A 22891-nucleotide genomic window follows, 5' to 3' on the forward strand; every position below is an offset into this window, starting at 1 on the left:
ACTTGTAGCTTTAAAAGGATGGTCACAGTTAGATTATGAGTTACAGTTAGATTACAAGAATGAAAGATAGTGCTCATTATCTTAAACCACAAGGTTTTATTATGGTTTGATATGTAGCAATAGCTAATGAATTCATGGAATTTAAAGGCTTCAAGCAGGACTGGGGATGTAGCTCAATGGTAGAGCATTTGCTTAGCATTCACAAATCCCCAGTAACACACACACACACACACACACACACACACACACACACACCCCAAAGCCTTGTGGCCTTAATCCATATATTCTATCTTATTTCTTGTTCACAAACTTTGTTTTATTTATGCTAATCTATTTAATACCACCCAAATAATCCTTGTTCTGTACTTCACTCTCTATTGTCTTCTAGGACTTCTGGTTGTGTTTCGGATGGACTCCTCAACTACTTTGTCATTGGGATGGTGAATGTCATGAAAAGAGCACTAGATCTGAAATCATGAGTTCTAGTTTCTACTCTCATGTGACAAATCATTAAGCCTTTTGTCCTATTGGGGCTAAAAGGGTACCTTTCCTCACTCATAAGGTCACTGTAGACACCAGTGACAAAAGACAAGTCCCAAGAGAAAAGCACATGGATTTATTTGATTGAAATATTACAAGACACGGGAACCCTCAGATTGAAGACCCAAAGATCCAGAGAAAACTGGCCACTTTTATACTCAGGTTTGACAGAAAAGGACAGCCATACAGAAATGTGACTGGAAAAAATGGACCAGACCTGATGGGCTAGACAGAGGGGGAATCCAGCAAGACCTGCCAGTTCAGATTCCTCTCAGCCTCTATGCGCATTCCTTCCTCCCCAGGTGTAGGGCAGGACCCTTCTGGAATGAAGGCCTTGGGATCTGCTGTCAAAAAAGGTAGGCCAGGCTAGGCGCAGTGGTGCACACCTGTAATCCCAGCGGCTCAGGAAGCTGAGGCAGGAAGATAGGGAATTCAAAACTAAGCCTTAGTAATTTAGAGAGGCTCTAAGCAACTTAGCAAGATTCTGTCTCAAAATAAAAAATAAAAAGGGCTAGGGATGTCGCTCAGTAGTTAAGTGTCCACTGCTCAGGAAATGTAAGTATTTTTTGATATTACCCTGAGTAAAACACAATGCCAAAGTGCATTGTGTACGGAAAAAAAAAAAAAAAAAGTAGGACAGAAACCTTCTTTTATGGCAGCTCTTGCAAAGACAGGCGGGAAAAGTTAGAGGCTTTATGACTTGCTTTTCAGCTTTATGACTTGCTTTGGAAGAAAGGGGTTCCAGTTTCTATGACCTGCCTTGGGGAAGAGGAATTCTGGTCTCTATGACTCACATTAAGGAAGAATTAGTAGCTGGAAGCAGGAGGACAGGAGAAGATTAGAAAGAAACTATGCTTCTGAGGTCCTTTCAATGTTCTCCTGCTCAAAGTGTTCAGCATGCCACACTGTCACGTTAGCATATCATTTTCTGAGCCCTTTATATCATTCCCCTATAAAAACATATTTTATATTGGTTCTACTCAGTTCCAAAGACCTTTAAATCTCTGACATATTTGTCTCACAAGGGTTATTATTTATATATCTGCACATGGCTTCTGAAAGTTTACACTCATTAGCTAGAGGGAGAAAAACTGTCCCATAAGACTTATGATCATACAGCACTACTAATAACTTCCGCAGCAAGAACCCTTGCTTATCAAAGAAGGCTTCTTTGTGTTTTGTCCAACAGGATCGGGACACTGTCCCTGCAGGATCACTGCTTGTGAAAGCCTGTTTTTGCAACTGTTTCAGGAAGAACATTTAGCTTTGATTTCAGAATGTCACTCCTGGGTGGAGCTGGGGTGTGTGAGGCTTTTGTAACCCTGCCCACCCATAGGCCCATGGACCAAAAATGGTTCTTGAATTTGCCTTTTTAATTATTTTTTTCTATTGAAAAGCATGAATAGTTTCTACCTTGGTAGATGAGAGACCTCCTGAGATGCAGGTTTTGCAACTCAACTGCCTTTAAAGCAACCAGGTGCAGGTTAGGGAGAATTGTTAACTTAAGGATGTAAAGAAGAATCAAGCAACATGACAATCTAATATTATTATTAAGATCCTACAAACAAATATTGGAGCTTTAAGAATTTCAGGATAGTGATTAGAGGTGAGCATCCGATGGGTTCTTACTAAGGAATCCCTCACACGAAATCCCTGACAATACTGAATTGATGGCTTAGTTCTTAAACCTGAACAAAAGAATGGTGGTAGAGGTAAGGAAATATTCATGAAGCCATCTAGGGCATCAATATTTATAAAGAACCACTAATGCATTAAAACACAGGGCACAAACAACAGAGTGCACACTGTTCTACCAGCTGTCACCTGGCTGTAGAGGAGTTCTTGTACTTCACTGAATGACATTTCCCCGGTCGTCTCAGGCACATCGCCCCCTTGCTTCACTCAATCATGGTTATTACATAATATTGTGTTTTGTCCAGTGTTCTTTACTTCTTCAGTGTTCTTGCTGTGGAAGTTATTGTCTTCTTGTCTTTATAAAAGGTGCATTTTGATTATTCCTGATTGAATATTTTCTTTTACATCTTCATGACAAATATTTAATCCAAGTGTGGTGTCTCTTGTGCCATAGCTTGTTCAGGATTGTTCTCCTGGTATCTGTCTAGTGCTCGAGAAATGTAAGTATTTTTAAATATTACCCTGAGTAAAACACAATGCCAAAGTGCATTTTCCTCTGTGCAAAGCCTTTTGGATAGGCTGGACACCAAAGTGGTGAGAAGAGGGTGTTAGACTCTGGAGTGAGAAAGACCTGGATGGGAGCCATGGCTCAGCCACCTGCTATTTTTGCAAGTTAATCCAAGGCTGGGTTTTTTTTTTTTTTTTCATCTCTAAAATCTACACTTTCATTCTACTACTTATCTCCTAAGTTGTTTTTCGTAGTACATGAGCTAATACATAGGAAGTTCCCAGGACACCTGCCAGGGTATGGGAAGTATAGATTTTACTGGTAGCAGCATACACTTTACTCTGGGCCCTAGCTGAGCCAGACAGCAATTCAAACTGAGTAGTCTAAGGTAAGATTAATAAAGGGTCTACAGGTATTTACAAAGGCATGGACAAGGATCATGGTTTTAGGATTTAGGATAAGGAATGTTGAAGTGCTGCCAGCAGCAATCATGCATTGCCCAATGATGTTTTGGTTAATGATACTCCACATACACCATTGTGGTCCCATAATATTACATGGAGCTGAAAAATTCCTATTGCCTAGTGACGTAGTTTCTGTCTTAACAAAACACATTACTCATGTGTTGTGGTGACACTGGTGTAAACAAACCAAGTGCTCTGCCAGTCTTATAAAAGTATAGCACACGTCATTATACACAGCACTTAATACTGGAGAACAATAATAAATGACTATATCACTGGTTTGTGTATTTCCTGCACTATACTTTTAATCATTATTTCAGAATGTGTTACCACAAACTTAAAAAAAAACAAAACTGTAAAACAGGATACTGTGTGATACTGGCAGCATCTTCACGTCTCAAATTGAGAGCATCTTTTTAAAAATTTTTTTTTTTTTAGTTGTAGACAGATTTAATACCTTTATTTTATTTATTTGTTTTTATATGGTGCTGAGGATCGAACCCAATGCTTCACACATGCAAGGCAAATGCTCTATCAACTGAGCTACAAATCCCAACCCCGTTTACAGCATCTTGTTTCATCAGGAGCCATGTGAACTGACTGACCTATACCGTGAAAGTCTGTGTAAGTGCACCTTGTGAGGTTCACACAATGAGGAAATTGCCTAATGACAATTTTCTCAGGACATCCTCCTATCATTAAGCAACACACAAGTTTACTGATGGTATGACTACTAAATGGGCCAGGTAGGGAGCATTCACAGAACCCAGAAGGGTGAGCTGTATGAAATAGTAACCCCCATAGAAGCTGTGGTCTTCTTGGAAGAGTGCAACCAGTCCATCTGCAGATGGGGAGCATCTTACCCCAGGGATAAACTCTCCTCCACCTCTCCTGTATTCTCCCTTCCTCCCTCAGTTTCTGCCAGCAACTTCTTCCAGCTAAACCCACTGGAAAGAAACTTATTTTTGCAGTCCATGTGGTTCAACCTCCCAGTGTTCAGAGTAGGATGAAAGAGGCCAGCAGAAATTGCTTAGTAGAACTAGTATTCAAATCTCATCTGTTCCTAATAACTGAAGGGACGACTGGTCAATGCAAGTTAAACGTTTGGACTATAGACTAACCAAAGAGAATAGCAGCTTGATTATGCTTAACTACAAATAGCATTAGAAACAGAGAACTCCCTGTGGGCTCCCCTCAATGAGTAAATAAGAACCACTTGTAATTAGCACTTCCCTTCAGTTGTGTGTAAATAGTACTTCTAAACCAAGTGAGAGTTTGAAGACAATTTGTTCCCTTAAGTAGTTTATACTTTCTCTTTTATTCAGCAAGTGCAAAGATAATACAGTGGCAGAATTTGCTTGGCACTCTTCTGAATTCATCATAGTTCTTGATTTAGTTGAATCTCAATGAATAAAAATTCTGTTCTGATACATTTCAAGTGATTTTGAGGTATTCAAATTTGGAAATTGTACTCATTTCATAGGGCTTCCATTAAAAAGTGCCACAGAGTGGCAGTAGAAATTCATTCTCCTATGGAGGCTAGAAGTTCAAGATCAAGTTCAAGATCAGTTTGGGCTATGCCATAATCTGTTTGAAGAAAATGATCTGCTCCAGCTCTCTCTCTTAGCTTCCAATTGTTCTTTTGCTTGGACCAACATAACGCTAATCTTCATATGAAGTTCTCCTTGGGTGTGTCTCTCTGTTCAAATTCTCCCATTTTTGAGAACACCAGCCATATTGGATCAGGGCCTATGCTGATCTCATTTTAACTTGCCTACCTCTGTAGAGACCCTGTAGCCAAATGACAAATAAGGTCACATACTGAGATTTTAGAGGGAGGCATAATTAAACCCATAACAGGGTTATTTTGGCCACGTTTTCCTCTTTAGAGCAGACAGTAAGAGCTGGTTATGGAGTCATCTCTCTGTGTCCTGCTTTCATTAACCTAGATAAGTATCTACTTATGGAATGATGGGCTCTGGCTGGCAATAGCTTTATGAAACATTGGGCTCTAGCATATTCTTTAAGAAACAAAGAATAAGGGCAAAATTAATAAAAATCACCCAGTCTAAAGAAAATCCAGGGTTACACATGAGAAAACAAAGTCCCAGAAATTATGGTAGCAGCAGGAAGTAAAATCCTTAGGGATTTGCTGGATGAATGTCCCTCCTGGATGCTCTTGGAGGTAGCCATTTCCAAGAATACTCTTCAGGTACCCTCTGTACACAGCCCAGGAGGCCACAACACATTTCTGACCAAGCTACAGAGCCCGAACAGCTAAGACTGTCTCCACCGCAAAGCATCTTCAATATGGTTTCCTAGTGGCTTCCTCCCCAGCCTCTTGTACCTGTAATCATGGTCAAGGGCAAGAGGCAACTCCACTCCCTTTCCTCTTGCTCCTCCCTCATTCCTGAATCCTCTGCTCTTAGGCTTATTGCCTGTCTGTTAGGCACCTTCTTCAATGTTTCCCAAGATTTTGTCCTTGGTCCACCAACTTTTCTCCCCTTTTATGCTCCAAAGATAAGTTATTTGGTGCTAGGATTTCAATCCCAGCCTGTCGATTTCTCTAAACCTGTGTCAAACAGAACCCTGCATTTTCTCTGTTAAGTAACTTGTAATGATAACTGTTTTTGTCCCCTTCACTCAACCATAGGCTTCCTGAAAGACGTCACAAACACTTTTGTCTCCAAATGGTTGGCCTATGATTACCATGCATCAGGTATTTACTGAATTGTATAAGACAGAATGAGTCCAAAATATTTATCTTGAACATCCTTCCTAAGTTTCAGACGCCTTTGTATACCTGCCACCTGTTTGTTTCACATGTCTATGCATCCAAAACTGAACAAGTCCTGGTCTAGTGCGCATATGTCTGGATTGCCCTGATCTCCCATACTGGTAGCCTAAGAATTCATCTTCACTCCTCTGTCTCTCTATATCCAGTCAACATTTCCAAATATATCTTCTAAATATTTCTCAAACTCATCCTATCTCTCCAGTCCATTCCCCTACTAGATGATGAGTTCCATGAGGAAAGAGATGTTTGTAGGAACCCTGGTTCTTACAGTAGAGCCTGCCACATAACTTAAAAAATATTTGTAGGGGCTGGGGATGTGGCTCAAGCGGTAGAGCGCCTGCCTGGCATGCGTGCGGCGCGGGTTCGATCCTCAGCACTACCTACAAATAAAGATGTTATGTCTGCCGAAAACTAAAAAAAAATAAATATTAAAAAAAATTGTAGAATCAATAAATCCTCCTGGGCCCTTAAGAACCAGCCTTGGAAGACACATAGGTTCCCATTCATTGCATTCTACTGATAAAATCATGTCATGAGGCTAGGGAAGAACCAAAGGCATGAAGAAATAGACTCATCCTCTTGAAAGGAGGCACAGCAGTGGCACCGGGTGCTATGTTTCAGTTCACACATTAAAACCTAACTGCCAAGGGGATGATACGAGAAGGTGGTGTCTCTGGGGATTAAATGACGAGGGCTTCTTCCTCTGGATGAGATGAGCACCCGTATAAAAGAGCTTAAAGCAGTGTGTCTGCCCCTCTTGCCTCCCTGTTCTTCTGCTATCTGAGGACACTGTGTTCAACCTTTTTTGCCCCTCTGCTGTGTGTGGTCATAGCCAGAGGCCCTCACCAGATGTCAAACTCTGTGCCTTGATCTTGGACTTCCTGGCCTCTAGAACAGTGAGAAATAAGATCCTGTTCTTCATAAGTTACCCATTCTTGGGTATTTTTTTTATAGCAGCACAAATGGATTAAGACAAATGGCAAAAAGTGTGAACAAAGTAAGTTTCTTCAGGAGCCATTGTGATACCAGTAGGCCATGCCATCTCTCTAACTGCCCAAGGTGGTATGCAGTCAAATCTGTTTCCTGCATAGCAGCCAAAGCTGTATCCTGAGGCATAAACCTGACATTGTTGTCAATTCTTTCATTTTTTTTTTCCGCTGAAAGATGGAAGCTGCCAAAATGATATTCTTTGAATAACAAGCAATTGGTTGTAATTTCAACTCCATAGACTCCACCGGCAGACTTTTGGTGCATAGTGGAAGGAAATCCATAAACATGTTCATCCACTCTCTGGTTTAGGAGATGACCACAAGGATGACTCATCCGTGGGCAGCACTGTGACACCCGCCCCCCCCCCCCCAGTATGTGCTTGCTTTTGCAATTAGGCTATCTCCCCCATTTTGTTTGTGAACTAAAATTTTAAAAGAGGATGTGTCAAAAGGAAAAACTAAGTAGAAAGGAGACTTGGAAACCAAAGGCAGGTGGTTTGGAGAATAAACAAAACCTATTGGAAGAGGGGATGAGGAGGGAAATGAAACCCAAATCTTTTCTCACATCTTTAATTTTCTTTCAATAACTAAGACTCAGAGTATGAAGCTGGAAATTATGGAGAATGTGTATGTTCTTTATCTTTCTATTATTTTGAATTCAAGTTATAGATTTTAAGTGTATGAGAGACATGGCAGGAATCAAAAATGCCTTTGCTAACTAGCATTAAAGTGTTATTACTAATATTATAGGGAAATAATTCCCTTGTGCCCACCACATAATCCTGTGGATTGTTCTCTGGTTTTGTTTCTCTATGGGATGTGTCCTCAGAACATCATGCAGGAGACGACATGCAGAATCCCAAGATGATAGGAATGCAGTGGTGGCCCAAGATTCACAAAATGTCTCTTTGTCTACTACCTGATGAGAAGCTGAGGGGTTGAGGTGAAATGGCAGATGGAACTCAGGTATGGGAAAAGTTTGGGGAGTAATTGGGCAGAGGTAGGATTCAGCTCAAAAGGCATCTGCTGCTCCTCCCTTCATTAACAGACCCTAGTGCCCGTGTGCAGTGTGTGGTCCTTATTTTTAAGTGGAAGCTTATAGAATGCCAGATGGGATGGTATTAGCAGATTAAAAAAAAACACTAGTGTAGCTCCAGAGAAAACCAGAAAAGATATGCACTGGTATAATGGGATGGGCACCTGGAGCCTGATGTCATCTATTGAAGTGTGGCTTGCTTTCCTGACTTACCTGATGAGGTTGAGGATGCTGGAATGCTCATATGGTGGCCACCAAGACAGGACTTCAGGAGTTGGGGACTTTGGAACTTGAAGACACTAGAATTAAAACAACAACAACAAAACAGACACCAGAAGAAACAATGGAACTGGAACAGAGATCCAAGACACACCTGCCAGTGCACTCAGCCTTCTCTCTTGCTTGCAATTTGACCTTGAGACAGAACATGGGAAAGTGTAAATGCCAGCTCCCCCTCACAGAAGATGAAAAATTTTCGAACGTGACCAAAGTCTCTTGGTCAACCAGGTTGGGTACAGTGACCCCTACCCCACCCCACCAAGAGCACCCTTAGAGCACTAAGATCCACCCTTAGAGTTCCCTTGTAGCTCCCATCAGCAGGAATCCCACACTTTGCCTCACCAGGTTGTCTTTCAAGATATCTCAGAGCCCCAAAGGGCTGTCCCAGGGCAAGGGGCCAGCACTGTCACTCCTACCTCATGGGATGAAACCAGAAGTCCAGTCATTCCAAGAAAAAGACTTCTTATCTGCTGTTGTTACCTCTGAGTGCTCTAACTAGAGGTCTAGTGTCCCTGCAGGCTCTTGCCTACTTATGAAAGACCCCCACTTTCAAGTAACCTTCAGTCTTCACATACCAAGGATTGTTGGGCAGGACTGACTCTCCTCCACCTGCCCTGGAGCTCCTTCCTCTGCGTTTCTACAGCTTGCTTCTTAGCCACACCTCCTTGGAAAGCATTCTCTCCATAGCCTTGCTATTATTGTTTTAACTCCAACTCCATCTTTGTGAGCTCACAGAACTTGTGTAATGCCTGATGTATGGAATAAATGTTGGTTGAGCAAATTCATAGAAAGATGGTACCTTAGGAAATAGTTATGTTTATGGTATACATCATGAAGTTTATCGTTATTATTTTTCTGCTGCTGGGGATTGAACCCAGGTCCTTAAGCATGCAAGGCAAGTGCTTTACCTCTAGGCTACATCCCCACCTCCTTAGGGAATATCTAAAAATCCCTACTCATGGTCATATGGACAAAGAAGTGAGTAAAAGAGAAAAACAGGGTATAAAGGTATGTTAAAATCCTCAAGTTATACAGGAGTAAAAAAATGTCTTTAATGCCATTACTTAGGTAATCACAGAAATAAACATTCAAGTGTTTTTTGTTTTAATTAAAGATAAATGGTTTCTTCAATAATCGGAAATTATTGGCTACCATGACTATCATTTTACAATGTGGAGCCTGAGGCTCAGGTTGGTTGAATGATTTGCCTAAGGTAATTAGTTAGTAAGCAGCAGAGGCAAGTCCTATGCGGACTTTGTCCCCAAGTCTTTTCCTACTAGATCTCATAGCTTCTGTCTGGTACTCACATAAAACATGGATTGATTGATTGGCTGATTGATTTATTCATTCATTTGATAAGCTCATTGCTTGGATTGAGCACTGTTTTAGGCATTAGGGAAATAAGGATAAATAAATGTTAAATGCTGATGGCTCAAAGAGAGGAGTGATTTGTCCTGCTTGGCAGGTCCGAGAAGGTGTGACAGGGCAAAGGCGTTTGAATTAGGTTAGCCCTTTCTGGTCAAGTTCACAAATCCCCCTTTTGATTAAGCTACATGAGCTATGCTACTCTCACTTAGGTTAGCCCTTTCTGGTCAAGTTCACAAATCCCCCTTTTGATTTAAGCTACATGAGCTATGCTACTCTCACTTGCAGCTAGAAGAGTCCTCCTATGTGCTGTATGGATATACCAGAATTTATTAACCAGGGCTTGCAATATTGCTCAGCAGTAGAGGGCTTGCCTAGCATGTGTGAAGCTCTGGGTTCAATCCCCAACATAGGGAAAAAGAAGAAAAAAAATAACTTATTAACTAATCTCATAATGTTGGACCTTCAGTTGTTTCTTAAATTTTATTAATAGTAACAAGATTATAATGAACTTTTTGCATGTAGTGTTATGCTCGAATTCAGGACCCCCAAAAGACCACCAGAAACCAAGATCCATGTAGCAACTGGTGACACTGAGAGGCCCGGAGCCCAGGGTTTGCAGCAGTTTTATACATTCTTTGGAGAAGGCAGGGACCCCCACATACGTCATAGCATCTCTTAGCAAATCATCACACACTGCGGGAAAATCAAATAACAACTCTAAAACATGATTAGCACATTCACTGGCAGGAACAAGTTGGGTAGGGGTGATTGGTTATTATCAAAGGGATATTCATTTGAATTGATTGGTTTAAGCCAAGAGGGGTGTTCATGCTGAATTACATGGTTTCTCAACACCATAAACTACTGGGAGGGTCATCTGGCATTCCAGGTATTTCCCTGTCTCATGCTGATTGGTGGCTGCTAGGGGGTTGCTATGGATCCCCACCTAGCCTGACTGAGTCAGGGACACCTGGTGCAGCAGATCTCTCCTGTTATTTGTCGATAAACCACTTAGCAGGGTGGAAATGTGCCTAGGAGTGCTCTGTGGGTCTTTCCAAGGACAAAGGTCATGTCCCTTCCTTGGACAGGCTTTGCTCTGAGATAGAGGCTGGTTTTTCATTAGGTTTTTGTGAACATGTTCTGAAAGGTCAAAGGTTATATCTTGATTTGTTGTTACATATTCCTTCCCAGAAAGATTAGCAAATACTTTTCCATTATTGTAGTAAAATAATATTAAGTTCTACCCAGCAAACTGACTCCTACTTGCCAGACTCTGTAGTAGGATCAAGATAATATGCATAAATCACTTTACAGATAATTATTAGCTTTTTTCTTTATTATATAGCAGAACTTTTCCCTTGAGAAGGGAACAAGTATTATTTGAGTTCTTAGCATTGCACCAAGAACTTTATCTACGTTATTTTTAGTAAATTTCCCATGTCTCTTTGGAGAGTGGATTATGGTTATCCCCGTTTTACAGATGAAAAAGCTGAGGCTTGTATAATTCATTTATCCAAGGTCATATGCAGAGTCAGTGTTTGAAACCAGGTCAGTCTGGTTTTGCATCCTCCCTTTTATCATTACTGGATAAAGTTGAAATGAGGAAGTGTGAAATAGTGGGGACGTCAGACCTATACAATAGTTAACAATACTACCAGATGATAGACAAGTTAAATAGCTGGTATTTAAGGTAAATGTGCCCTTTCCAGGATGACTCAGCCCTAGCTCCATGACAGCAGTTGAAGAGGAAGAAATAAGCCATCTGAGATACCAGTTTCCATGGTGCTTTTCCCTCATTTCCTCTTCCACCCGGCAGGCATACTCCAACCTAGCCCAACATTCCTTGCTAATGACAGAGCTGGAGGTGGGTCCGGGATGCCCTTTATCTTATCCTCATGATTATCTTCTAGTTTATAAAATCTGAAGAGACATTAAAGTTCCATTTTATTCTCAGCAGTTGTTAATTATCACACAGCTCTTTGTTCATAAATATCAGTTTTTCTCCTTTATGCCCTTGTATTTTTATTCAAATACATAAAAACCTCATTTATTTAAAAAGTAATCAATTTATTTTGTTATTAAAAACTCAAACTGTGAGTCAAATACACCACAGAAAGTTGCTTTTCTCTCCTAGCATTTTTTTTAGGATCCTGTGAAAACTACTCAGGAGACTTTAGGGACAACGAGCCGACTTCCAGTGTCCTGGCCTCCAATATCCAGGTCTCAGACTATGACTGCCATTAGGTACAAGCTTGGCCCTCTTAGTCTTGGACCTGAGGTCTGGCATGCACCTGTCACATTCCCACATCACCCCTTTGGGGCAAAGGGAAGTGACCTGCTGTGATGTGACTAAGGTAGTGTGTGTCCAGCAGCTTCCTAGTGACGAGACACAGATATTCTACCAGTTGACTAGATTTGTGGCCTCAGGTCAGCTTCTAAACCTCAGTTTCTCATCTTCAAAGTGATGATAAAAGATATTCTCAGAATTGTTGTAGGGGAATAAATGAGATAAGGTATTTTAGCCATTAGCCCAACACCTGGGACATACAGTATTCAAAACATGGTGATTATGAGGCAGCTTCACATTGGAAACAAGAAGGGAAGACATACCCATTGAGGCTGTTTTTGGACGTTCAAACTGCTATGTTTTGCCATTCCCTTGGCTCTGTGTTCTGTGCTCTGAGGAAAGGAAAGCAATCACTGTTGAGCCAACTCACTGACATTGTTGTAGATTCACTGCCACCTCATTATTTTCTGTTCTCAGTTATATATTTTCTGTCATTACCCTGAGCCAGTTTATATCATCTGTATTCCCTTAGAGCCAATCCAGGGGCATCTCTCAGTCTGCATCTCATTTGGTTTCCTGCATGGTTATTGCACGAATACTGAGAGCTGCAGGAGTTAAGAAAACTGCTTGCATAAAAGCAGAAAGTAAAAGAACACAAACGTTCCTAATCTGTTGCAAATTATTTAGTGACATCCTTATAGAATCCATAAAAAGATTTGCTCATAATTCAGTGCTCACACATGACTGTATTTTAAATCTGCATCTCTCAACACATCTTTATGAGATGCCTCTTCTGAAGAATATTAGTAGGAGTTAACACAGCATTACAGATAATCCTTTGCCATAAAATATGAGAAAAGGTGGGGAACACAAAATTTAAATCACAGAAACTCCCAGAGCCTTTGAAATTCAAGTGTGTACTGCAAGTCTCTAAACGAGGCAGGCAATAGCGTGCGATATTTTCCAAATTGACTCTCAAGCTCTGTGAGAAATATCTCCCAGGACTCATGTTCTTCTAACCACACTCTGAGAAGCAGATATAAATCCAAGGAAGAAGAAAGCAAGATTGTTTTATAAATTCAAATGTGGAAGTGAGCCTCAAAATGACACTTGGAAACGGTCAGAGAATCCCTCCCTCTTGCCAGATATCAACAAGGTAAGAGAGAGGAAGGGACAGTGGCCATTGATGGATTGGTCCCATGTGAGGTGGCAGGCAGGTCCACGCTGCTGAGGGGAGGAAATGTGTGTGGGGGGAGTGACTTGTCAGAGGAAAGCAAATCTTATGGCTAATTTAGTTTAAGAAAATAATCATAGATAAGATAAGGATATGACTTCAGCGGTTTTAGAATAGCGGAAAAATGGAAATAATATATTATCCAAAATGGGGCATAGAGTAAAAAAAATCATAATTGATTTCAAATAGCCATGTATTAAACTTTTTACATATAGCCACATAGTAGCTAAATAGTAGATATGAAACCATACCAGAAGTCTTAAGAGCGTGAGATAATATATATATTATGTGTGTTTGGATTTTTCTGACATCTTCCATCTTCCTTATCTTCAGGGCCCTCCAGGGTGATCTGAGACTGTGGTTCCTCACTGCGCCATCTCCCCTTCTGCCTCTATATCCGGTTGGAACCCAGTGCCTGCCATTCACTTCTCTGCCCTTTGTCTCATCAGTTGCTCTAGGTAGTCCATTTGGGTGTTGGGGTGACCTAGAGGAAACAATAATAGAGTCTTTTTTTTTTTTTTTTTCTGGTGCCAGGAATTGAACCCAGGGTGCTTAATTACTGAGCCACATCCTCAGCCCTTTTTCATATTTTATTTAGAGACAGAGTCTTGCCAAGTTGCTTAGGGCTTTACTAATGAGGCTGGCTTTGAACTTGTGATCCTCCTGCTTCAGCCTCCCAAGCTCTGGGATAAAAGAGTCTTTAACCTCATTACACACACACACACACACACACACACACACACACACACACCCACCAAGCACTTACTGACAATCTATAGCTGCTGTGCAATTAGGGGAGCCAAATGAACACCTGGGACAACCTTGGGGCTGCCTGATCAGGCCTGAGCTCAGATAAGGCGGAAGACCCTGTGAGAGGAGGTGGTACAGGGCTTTAGAAAGGATGGGAATCTAGAAGTAAGCCGTGAGGGATATGTAAGTTTAGACAGAGGGGAGCAGCGAGGGGGCATGCCAGGGGTGTTTGTGAGGATGTGATATTTGACCTGCTGGAGCAGAGGAGTACGTTTGAATAGACCAGAATGTAGAGACAGGTCCTTCAAGACCCCTGGGTGTTCTCTGTAATGAAAACGTTTGTTATCCTTGAAGGGCTGCAAGGGTTACAATCTGATTGCCAGCAACAGAAACCACGCAGGCTAGCTGTTAGAAGGGATGTTTATTGCGGGTCCTGTGGAATCCTGAAGCTCTTGGCAACGAGGCTATGAGCTTCCTTTCCTTCTGGCTTGTCCCAGCCTCTGCTCCGGGCTGCTCTCTCTGCAGACCAGCACCCTCTGCAGGCTCACCTGCTTTCCCTTGGCCCTGAGTCACTTCACAAATGGGATCTCTCAGCTCCCTGGTTCCTCTGCTCCTGAGCCCCGTTTTCAGGCTCTGAGAGAAGAATCTGATTTATTCCAGCTCTCAAGGCCAAAGGAGAGTGATTGTTCTGGGTCCTCCCCTGTCCTCGGCCCTACTGAGGATGAACTTCCAAGGGAAGAGACTGTGGCTTTGTATATCCAGTCGATGCCACTGAACTTGGTATTTTGTCAGTCCTCAAAAGATATTTGCTGCATGAATAGATGGACAGTTTATGGGAGGATCACATCCAGCCAGCCAGCTGTGGGTATAACTGAGACTGTGCTCAGGGGCCGGAGGCACTGTGAGCACAGGCAGCTTCCTCCAGAGGAACGGAGGCATGAAAATAGCAATGGACATCTCTAGGTGTCCATGAGGTCATTAGAACCTCACCAAGTTGCTGGTTTAGACGTGGTTGTCATAAAGCTGAGACAAATTTTGTGCTTAACTTTTAGCAACTATTTGCTGCCTAGATTTTTTCTAATGCAAGCATTCTTATCTACTCCTTGATCAGTCTTCCCCTGCATCTACTTTCATAAATTTTCACCTAATGATGATTTTAATGGCCCATTGCCTCTGTATCTTTGATCTTCCTATGTCTTAATATTATAAATCATAACAACAACAATACAAGTTTTAAATGCTATATGAATAGATGAAGATGGGTGATTCAAGGCCAGAAGGCCTGCCTGGATGGAGGCATGTGAAAGGGATTCCTTCCAGGCCCAGGAGGGTGTAGGAGCCTCTTCGCCCTCCATGCTCTGGAGGAGATCAAGACTGTTACCTTCCTAAGCTTTAAGAGGGCCTTGGGCTTGCTCTGAAGGTCACATCTTATGGGGACAGAGTAAACATGGGAACTTTGATCAAAGTAGAAGGGGTAGAAGCAGACAATGATTTGTTTTAATATCTTTGTTTCCCTCTATTAGATCTTTAGAATATTCTAGAAACTTCAACTTTGCTTTCCAGCCATTCACCATGATTTGTTACAGTTAGCCAGTCTTACATGCATGATGCACTGGTGTGAATTTTGTGATGGGCTTTGCACTGATTCATTCATGTTGCTTCTGTGCCAGCAATATTCGGGATCCCACTTTTATCTTTACATAGCTGCTATGACCCTAAATCCTATGCCCCTAAACTCACTAGTATCCCCTCTCTTTCACCCTACCTCTGCCCACAGTCTACCTCTACCTTCCATCCCACCCTATTTGCCCTGCCCTCCTTTATAAATGCATAATAGGGTCCCATAAGATTTTCCTGTCCATTGGTGACACAAGGTTATTGCACTGTCCTGGAATCTCTTCAGTCAAGGCCTTGAGAGGTGGACAAGCCCAGGCTCTCCCTATCCCTCCACCTCTTTTTCGTCTGCTGGCAGCATAGCTTGTAGATAGCTGTGCTGGGCTCCCCCACATGAACCTCTGTCCTGTTGCCTTAGTAACAAGACTGAGAAAGTTGGTTTTCCTGGTATCCAAGGTTACGCGGTGTTCAGACAACTGCCGCATGCTTCCTGTACATATGGGCCCACGGTTGGATCAATGAGCGGAGGTTTTAATTGTATGCAGGTGTATACAAGTGGCATGCCAAATATGGATTTGATCATGAGATTCTCTTTTGTTTGTATAACTAGAAATCAGGGTTGTAACTAGAAACATTGTGTCCCCTTTGCATTGTTTAATATGACCTCCCCTGAATCAAAGGAAATGCTCCCCTGCCTTCTCCTTAGGAGTAAAAGAATTGGCCAAAAAGAAAGGAGTGAGGAAAAAAGGAGGGTGGAAAAGGAGTATGAATATTCATATTTATTTTTGGCTTGGTTAAATGGATTTACAAAATAACAACGGTGTTTCCTTAATAGTTCACAGGTCTGGCTGTTCTCTTGGGCATCTCCTCCAATAGTCAGGGGTCAACCTTCTGGTTCATGATGCCCACTCCAGGTCCTCAGATCTGTGTGAGGCAGCAGGTCATCCAGTTGGATCCTTTCTTCCTCCACCTAGCTCCCTGCAGCTCCCAGCTTCTCTGCAGCCAAAGTTCCTTAACCCAACTCAGTGACATAGGTTCCTCAGGCCCATGGGTCCGGCCCAGGGCCCCTGACTCCATCATGGTTCACTATTGATATCCTTGGTGTTTCCCAAGGCAGTTTCACAGACACCTCAACTGACTCCAGAAAGATGTAAGGGGGAAGAATTAACCGGCCCATTGTAAGAAGTGAACAATGGGGACTTGGGTCAGCCCATGTGGCGGCTGAAGCCCCCTAGGACGGGTGCCTGAGCTCTGAGGTTCAGGTCCTCTCAATTGCTTAGCTCTGTAATCTGGGAATGTGGTCCTGGTGAAGGCAAATTCACCATCTTGTTAGGGAGAGTCCACACACTCCTTTTAAATGGTGTTCTCTCAGAAAAATTGGGAGAAATTAAAAAGATCACCTTGGTTCTAGTAGAATAGTTTTCAATCAAAAGTTCACAGTTACTGTGACAATATTTTCCTAACTAAAAAATAATATGTGGTCTGATAAAGGATTCTTCGTGATTTCTAAATTTGATTTTATGAGAAAGAAAGTTCACAAATGTTACCTGTTTCTTAGTTGTTTTCATTGATGTGCAGAAAATTTTCATTTAATGCCATGTATCAATTCTTGGTTTTATTTCCTGAGCTATAGGAGTACTATTGAGGATGTTGTTGCCTGCACCTCTATCTTGGGATGTTTGCCCTATGTTTTCTTCTAGCAGTTGCAAAGTTTCTGTCTTATACCTAGATTTTTGATCCATTTTGAGTTGACTTTTGAACAGACTGAGGGAGAGGATCTAGCTTCATTTTTTTTTTTTACTAAAGTATTAAAAAGAAATACTCAATGTCCCTCAAACAAATAATCCATTCAATAAATGGACAAATGAACTGAGTGCACACATTTCAAAAGAAGTACAAATGACCAACAATTGAAAACAAATGTTCAAATGTCTTTGGCCATCAGGGAATGCAAATTAAAACTACATTGAAATTTTCTCTCACTCCAGTCAGAATGGCAATCATCAAGAATACAAATAACAAATGCTGGTAAGGATGTGGGGAAAAGGAACTTTTAGATACTGTTGGTAGGAATGTAAATCAGTACAGCTACTAAAGAAATCAATATAGAGAATCCTCAAAAAACATCAAAATTGAACTACCATATGTTTCAGCCATACGACTCCTAGGTATTCATCTGAAAGAATTAAAATCAGCATACTTCAGAGATATGTACACAGCACAATAGCCAAATTATAAAATCAGTGTAGTTGTCTGTCAACAAAAGAATGGGTAAAGAATATGTGGTTTACAGATACCATTGAGTTTTATTCAGTCATGAAGAAGAATGAAATGATGTCATTTGCAGGAAAATGGATGAATCTGAAGAGTATCAAGTTGAGCAAGATAAGCTAGACTCAGATAGTCAAGGTGTTTTGGTCAGTTTTTTTTTGTTGTTGTTGTTTGTTTGTTTTTTGTTTTTTGCTCTGTGACCAAAAGACCTCACAGGAAAAATGTAGAAGAGGAAAGTTTATTTGGGGCTCATGTTTTCGGAGGTCTCAGCCCAAGACGGCTGACTCATTGCTTAAGGAAGCAGAGAGAGAGCATTCCTCACCAGGGACAAATATACCCAAAGAATGGGTATATTTTGTGACTCTTCCAGTCACATCCTACCTATCTACAGTTACCACGCAGTTAATTCCTATCAGTGGATTAATGTACCGATTAAGTTAAGGCTCTCATAACCCAATCATTTCTATTATTGTCTCTCACATGAGCCTTTGGGGGACACCTCCTATCTAAACCATAATGCAAGGATTGTACATTCTCTCTTATATTGGAAGTTAGAGGGGGGCAAAAGGTAGTTGTAAAAGTAAAAGGGAGAGGCTGGGGAGGTGGCTCAAGTGGTAGCACGCTTGCCTGGCATGCGCGGGGCGCTGGGTTTGATCCTCAGCACCACATAAAAATAAAAATAAAATAAAGATGTTGTGTCCACCGAAAACTAAAAAATAAATATTAAAAAAATTCTCTGTCTCTCTCTCTTTAAAAAAAAAAAAAGGAAGGGGATAAGTGGGAGGGAAGAGGAGAAGGTAAGGGGAGGTATTGATGAGTGAAACTGATGAAATTATGTTATATGCATGTATGAATATGCCACAATAGAACTCACCACTCTGTATAATTAATATGCACCAATAAAAATTGCCTCTCATTTATTTATACACTTAACCAACTGACATAGTAGTAGGAAAAAAATCAAAATATTTAAATCAGGACCTTCCCTAATTTAAGTGTGTGACAGTTGTTAGGACATTAATGAAGCTACACTGTACCATTATTTTTTAAATTCCCATGTTCTTTTTTTTCAATAAGATTAAAATAATTTATAAACAACTTGTATGCATCCTTTCATAAATATTGATATCAAATTCAAAGAAATTGCCCGCCTGAGCGCCCGTCCCAGATATCATGGCGGCTCCCTTGGCCCTGGTGCTGGTGCTGGTGGTGGCAGTGACTGTGCCGGTGGCCTTGTTCCGCTCCAGCCTGGCCGAGTTAATTTCCGAGCGGGTGGAGGTGGTATCCCCACTGAGCTCTTGGAAGAGAAATGACAGAATCCCAACGCAAACTGGCCAGATTGCAATAAAAAAGGAATGTATTGGCCTTCATAACTGAACAGCCCAAGGATAGACCTGACTTCAGGCCTAACTGGATCCAGCATTGGCTATGTTCAGTCAGGTTCTTCCAAGGTGTTGGCAAGAGTGACCACTGACTTTATATCCTCTCAGTTTCAAGTCAAGTGAAAAGAGAGTGACTCTTCATTGAACACAACAAAAGCCTTGGAATTGAATCGAATTGAACTGATTTGGGTCATATACCCATCCTTCAACAAGTTGCTGTGGTCAGCCTGATTCATGGAAAGGAGGCAGCCTCACCCAAAACAGGGAGTACCCTATAAGGAAAATTAGGGTGCTGTTTCCAGAAGAGGGGAAAATTGAGGCTAGGCAGGCAAAGATAACAGATATTTATTAAAATAGAAAAGAGATCTTTTCTCTTACCCATTTCTATAAACCCATCAGTTTGATAGTATAACTAAACAAAAAATGTATATATGAATTTCCTTTTTTATGAAATATAAGCACTAGCTTCTCAGTCTAATACAAATAATAAGGATTTACATTGAAAAAAAAAACAAATTCAAAGAAATTGTTGTTTGAGTAGTGAAATGCAAATCAAAATTACACTGAGATTTCATCACACCCCAGTCAGAATGGCAATTATTGAAAAAAAATAATAATAAATGCTGGAGAGAATGTGGGAGAAGAGGTACTCTCATCTATTGTTGCTGGGACTGCAAATTAGTACAACCTCTATTGAAAATAGTGTGGGAGCTCATCAGAAAACTAGGAATGGAAACACCATATGAACCAGCTATTCTATTCCCTGGTATTTATCCAAAAGAAGTAAATTCAGCACACTATAGTATAAAGCCACTTCAAGTCACAATAGGAAGATTATGAAATCAACCCAGATGTCCATCAACAGATGAATGGATAATGAAAATTCCATACACACACACACACACACACACACACACACACGCACACACACGCGTGCACACACACATACACACACACACACAATGGCACAATGGAGTTCTTCTCAGTCATAAAAAAGAATGACATTTGCTGGCAAGTGAATGGAAACAGAGAACACTAGGCTAAGTGAAATAAGCCATACTCAAAAAATCAAAAGCCAAATGTTTTCTCTTATCTATGGAGGGTAGGGCAAAATAAGGGAAAGAAGGTGGTAGGGAAAGAGATTGGATATCATAAAGATATAAGGTAGATCCATAGAGTAGAAGAAGGAGAACGAGAGTGAGGAAGGAAAGAAGGGAAAAGGATAGAAACATGGAATGAATTAAAAGATAGCATACTGCATACATACATAAATGCACCAAAAAGAATTTTACCTGTGTGTAGAGAATATCAAGCAAAAACAAATAAATAAAGGTGTAAGATCAATAGAGGAGAGGAGAGAGAGTAGAGGGAAGGGGAGAGTGGGAAAGGGGAGGGGGTGAGAGAATTGAAATCAGACTCCTTGCATGCATTATTTTGTCAAAATGAACCCAAATATTTAAAAAGAAATTGATTGCTGGACCAAGCTTCTAATTAATATGTAAGAGGGACCATAGAGTTCTGATTATTTATGATATCCTGCAAAAACTGAGATTAAAAAATTAGTAATGTCAACAGTTCCAACTTGAAAAAAAAATGTGTGCTTTGATTTATAAGTCATGATTTATTTTCAAAAGCTTTTAAAGGAAATTTTATCCTGGTTTGGAGTGGTTTTTCTGATTTCCTTTTGAGGGAGTTTCAGAAGGATTTAATAAATATTCAGGTCAGGCAAATGTCTGGAATTTACAAGAAAGAGATTGTAAATTCTTTGCCACCATAGCTCTTCTGTAAAGAAAAGTAGGTGATGGCTACGGGTTGATAACTTTATTTTATGAGAATTAGAAATAGTGAAATTTTTGTAATGCTCCTGGGCATTACAGCAACTGTAGCATTTCTTATAGGTTTTTAAATTAATAAAAATTTAATTGCAGTATAATTTTATGACATTTTTATATTGCTTGTAAAATGACAATTATGCAAATACGAGAATACCTTTCTGTCATGCTGCCCTGGGAACCGTCTATTCCCAAACATAACACTAAGCACCTTTAAGTTGCTAATTTTACAACATCCACAAAATATAGCTCCCTGATTGTCTTAGAGTATTTTGCCAGAAAATACTCTTAAGATTTAATAAATTATTTACCACTTTGAAATACAGAGTCACATAGCAGCTTTTTAAAAGCAGGATTTGCATTGTCTCTGTGATTACAAAAAATAAAAAATAGAATGATTGAAAACTTACAGCCATAAGAAATGCCACCGAAACTAAGGTTCCCTCATGCATCCTCAAGCTTACCGCATGCTTTAATTTAACTTTTAAGATCGTAAATTACCAACCACCAAAATTAGGGTCATTTGTGGTTACATGTCCAGGAGCTTAAGTCTCTTTCCACATTTATTTTCTGAAACTCTCAGAAGCCCACAAAGGGCACATGTCCACATTCTACGAGGACATTCACATCTTCCCCTCCATCTGACTGGTATTCCAACTTTGAGCAGGTGCAAGACAATATTTTCTAGAGTCCAGGTCTGCAGTAATTAAACTGCTTCCTGGGGAAACCACACACCAGAACAAAACATGGTACAAAATGTAACCAGGTTGAATTGGATTCCAGAAACAGTCACCAGATTTGCCCAGATCCAATTGTGTTACATTTACAACCAACCACAGTGAAAATGGGTCATAAACAGAGCTTGCCTTACAGAGGCAGCTAGGTTTTGGGCACTGTACCAGGATCCTCCTTTTCCTTCCCACTTGTCTTTGGTCAGGCGACACAGTAGCGCAGCCGGATCTTTGTTCTGTGGCCCATTCAGCAAAGTCAATAGGGCTTCCAATTCTTATGCTTCTCCTCCATCTGCACAAAAGGGGCCTCCTTCTGCTTTCTAAATCAAGACTCCCACAGTGGGCAGCAGCTTTTGCCACTAGAACTTGAACTTGAAGGATGACGGAGAAAAATAGAATTGAGTTGCCTTTTGGGGGTTAATTGAAATCAATCTTGGATGGAATTAGGGACTTGTGTATTATAGTTCTTCCTCTGTCTTCCCTACTCCTGGGCTCTGCTGTCCCACTCTGCTCATACTGCAGCAACACCTGGTTTCCTGACACACTGTGACAGTGTTAGGTTCTTAACAGAGCCTTGCACTGCCCATTTGATCTTCCCCATTGGTTATTTAACTTGACTTGATTTTCTTCTTTGATTAGTTTTTCCTTTAGGGTACTACCTCCCTCTGCTGATTTTCATTGTTGTTTTTTTGTCTCCTCTTCATGGAATATTTTTCCAAGGATGATTTGTAGTGCTAGTTTTGCAGCTATAAATTCTTTTAACTTTTGTTTATCATGGAAGGCTTTTATTTCATCTTCAAATCTAAAGCTTAATTTTGCTGGATATGAGATTCTTGGTTGGCACCCATTTTCTTTCAGAGCTTGATATATGTTGTTCCAGGATCTTCTAGCTTTCAGGGTCTATGTTGAAAAATCTGCCATTATCCTAATTGGTTTTCCCCTATATGTAATCTGATTCCTTTCTCTTGTGGCTTTTAAAATTCTCTCCTTATTTTGTATGTTGGGCATTTTCATTATAATGTGCCTTGGTGTGGATCTGTTGTGATTTTGTACATTCGGCATCCTGTAGGCTTCTTGAATTTGGATTTCCAATTCATTCTTCATGTTTGGAAAGTTTTCTGATATTATTTCATTGAATAGATTGTTCATTCCTTTGGTTTGGACATCTATGCCT

Source organism: Callospermophilus lateralis, chromosome 16 (genome assembly GCF_048772815.1).
Source record: "Callospermophilus lateralis isolate mCalLat2 chromosome 16, mCalLat2.hap1, whole genome shotgun sequence".
NCBI lineage: Eukaryota > Metazoa > Chordata > Mammalia > Rodentia > Sciuridae > Callospermophilus > Callospermophilus lateralis.